Source organism: Saccostrea cucullata, unplaced genomic scaffold (assembly GCF_032062105.1).
Source record: "Saccostrea cucullata isolate Sc308-1 unplaced genomic scaffold, CSIRO_AGI_Scuc_v1 ctg22922, whole genome shotgun sequence".
NCBI classification, from domain to species: Eukaryota; Metazoa; Mollusca; class Bivalvia; order Ostreida; family Ostreidae; genus Saccostrea; species Saccostrea cuccullata.
In genome coordinates, this window is record NW_026932495.1 from 1 (window position 1) to 3473 (window position 3473).

The 3473-nt window shown below is 32.3% G+C and overlaps 1 long non-coding RNA gene across 1 annotated transcript; it reads left to right on the forward strand.

Annotated features, from left to right (window-relative positions):
* Nucleotides 1–226: 226 nt before the first annotated feature.
* On the forward strand, nt 227–2603 carry LOC134235272 (uncharacterized). Its single transcript, XR_009985372.1, has 3 exons — nt 227–333; nt 1742–1863; nt 2441–2603. It is a non-coding gene; the product is annotated as an uncharacterized LOC134235272 (long non-coding RNA).
* Nucleotides 2604–3473: the final 870 nt, after the last annotated feature.

A 3473-nucleotide genomic window follows, 5' to 3' on the forward strand; every position in this document is an offset into this window, starting at 1 on the left:
AAGACTGTAGTCATCATATTTCCACTTGTAGTCATGTTGTATTCTACTATGAGATGCAGACAAAAGCAATTCCAATAGAAGTTTGAGGAAACCTCATATTAAAACTATACTAAATGCAAGGTAATTGCGATGTAGCAATCTAAAGAATCCTTTACATTTCATAAATCTTTCTGGTAGAAGTTTCGTTCATCTAAACGCTCAGCTGACCTTCTAGAACCCGACTTGCTTAAGGAAAAAGAGCACCAAAGACCCAGATTTTGACATCATTTCCTGGTTGAACAAGATGAAGCAGAGTAATAAATGGGTAGGCTTTACCTGATTGGCTGAATTGAGGTATGTAAATATTTTCATTTTAAAGTAAAAATATTAATGTTTGAAATAAATGATGGAATGTGGGAATATTACAAAAATTCTAGAAATACCAGGGGAGATTGTAGGAGTGGGGATTGATATTTTTGGCAGGGTGTCATTTACTGCCGATCTCTGTAAGTTCTAAATAACTGCAAATTTGACCTATAAACGCCGCGGAACAGTATATTTTTTTTCGTGTTTTTGATAAGTGCTTAGAACGAACTTTCAAATAATACCAGTGATTTGTTTGAACGGGAATTAGTAAATTACTTAGAGGGCAAAAGGTTTGTATAGAGTTCTATGGGAAAATAATTGGTACTCTTTTCCCTATAGAGACCCCATTTTTTAATAAGTAAAGTGAAGTGAAAGTCATGAAAAGTTATTTTTAGCAATTTATTTGAATATTGAAGACATTTCGAGAGAAAAATTAGCAAAAATTTGAATTATTTATCTGTGGAATTAGGGTTAGAGGTGATTTTGGGTCTTTTGTAGAGATTGGGGGGGGGGGGGGGTTACAGAGGATGGAAATTGGTAAAACAATGTGTAGTTGACTTGGCCATAGGAGAAAGGTAAGTTAAGAAAATGTATCAGATTGATCTCATAATAAATGTTTGTATGTATTCATAAATTTATGTATGTATTTTACATGTACATGTAATTGTGTATTTATATGATTTGCTATATATGTGTACTTTTGGAAGTGTAGGATGGTGGCCTGGTGTTAATTTTTGTTTAGTTTCTTATACGTCTGCACGTTTGGTATCTTTTCGAATAATTTATTCGGCCCTTAAAAGTGCGTTTCGTGGTGTTCATGTGAAAGGAGGTCATTTTCTGTCTTGACGTATCATGTCGGTAGTGTATGTGATCCTCTGGATTGCCTCCCTTTGACTGCGGGGGGATCAGTTTGTAGTTTGGTTGTCTCTATATTGTAGCTACACAAAGGTATGTGTTTTCCCTCTTTTTGCTCTTTGTAGTTCCATCAGGGTGACTCTCTGCAACTCATTTTCTACTGCTTTCCAGTTTTTGTACTTAGAGTTACTTCCCTTAGACTACCTAACCAAATATGTAGAATTTCAACATGATATAATCTTAATTATTGTGACCTTAGGCTTCTGATTTTGTTTTCTTGAATTATTGGAATGGCATTACTGCATGTATCACATTTGACTTTTCTAATATTTACATGTAATTACATGTAAAATTGTAAAACATGTATTCCACCCTTGACGGATCCTTTTTTTAAACATTCGGCCATGTAGAAGATATGTAATTTGGTAATTTTTCAGAAAACTTGAAAAATATTGCTGTTTTCTTTATGATTTATGCTTAATTTGACTAACTTTATTGATTTATTTTCATTTAAAGACTATAGAGGACTTTCATATTTCAGCTTCCTGGACCCGGGAGAGCTTGGTATCTGATCGGCGGGGGGCATTTTCTCTATATAAGAAGAAGATGGAGACTCGCTACCCACCCGATATATTTTGTCGGACAGATTTCTGTACATTGCAGGTAAATTTTTCATTTATTAACTTTTCAGCCTCTTATTGTGGTGTACATTTTGGGGTTTTAAGTCAATTATTGCATTTCTTAATTTTTTACAAATTAATCTGATTTCCCCTTTTTAAAGCATGAAATTCAATAATGTAGATTATGGTTGTACTGTATAAGACTATCAGACACTGCACTTTGATTTGTTATCAAAAGTATTAATTTTCTCTTGTCTGAATTAATTGTAAACAAATATAATAGGGGGCACCTGCTATTTCTCTAAGTGTCTTTCACTGGGGGGTGGGGAAACTTTTTTGTATATACTTAAGCAACAGGAGGGGTTAGATAAGAATCATTTAGTATATCAGAGTCTCAAACAATTTACTTTTCATAAGCATAAGAAAATTTCTATATCAGTCTTTTTAAAACCTTTTAATTTTGCTTAATTAATTATGATTTATCAAATTTTGGACCTTTTTTCTTTATTCTGGGTAGATTCCACCCCTATGAAAAAATTGACACAATTATGACTTTATATCATTTTATTAACATCAAAAAACAAAATCATGTTATTTTATAAATATTTTATTCATTACAGTGACAACTGTATCCAGATTTCATCACAGGAATGAAAGTTTTTCACTCTTTGGAAAAGCACCTGCAGCAGGGAGGGGACATTCATTAAGATGGCCACAGATTCCAAGACACTGAAGTGACAGGCCTCAAATTTCATACATGTATGTTGGTAAGTATAAGGTCTTTGAAAATTACAAAATTGACTAATTCTGGGATAGGTAAATATGTAAGTATAGGAAAAAGAGCACCAAAGACCCAGATTTTGACATCATTTCCTGGTTGAACAAGATGAAGCAGAGTAATAAATGGGTAGGCTTTACCTGATTGGCTGAATTGAGGTATGTAAATATTTTCATTTTAAAGTAAAAATATTAATGTTTGAAATAAATGATGGAATGTGGGAATATTACAAAAATTCTAGAAATACCAGGGGAGATTGTAGGAGTGGGGATTGATATTTTTGGCAGGGTGTCATTTACTGCCGATCTCTGTAAGTTCTAAATAACTGCAAATTTGACCTATAAACGCCGCGGAACAGTATATTTTTTTTCGTGTTTTTGATAAGTGCTTAGAACGAACTTTCAAATAATACCAGTGATTTGTTTGAACGGGAATTAGTAAATTACTTAGAGGGCAAAAGGTTTGTATAGAGTTCTATGGGAAAATAATTGGATCAATTCTTAAATAAATTATATACTCTTTTCCAAAGAAAAATATTGAAAAACAAAAAAAGTTGAAAAAGTGCACATTTTAAATTATAATGGCGGAGTTTACGGAGATTCCGCATTTTAAAATCAGGAAATTGCCATCTTGGACACGCGGAATTTTATATAAAATTCATATAATGACCTATAATTCCTGAAATTTTTTTAAATGCGAATGCACAAAATCTAGTGTGTGGATTGATCAATTCTGAAAAAGTGATTTTTAAATAAATTATATATTTGGCTTTTCCAGTTTGGTAGCCAAACTTTGATCAAGATAATTAATTACCATTAATTGTATCAAAGAAAAATAGGCTTGAAAAACAAAAAAAGTTGAAAAAGTGCACATTT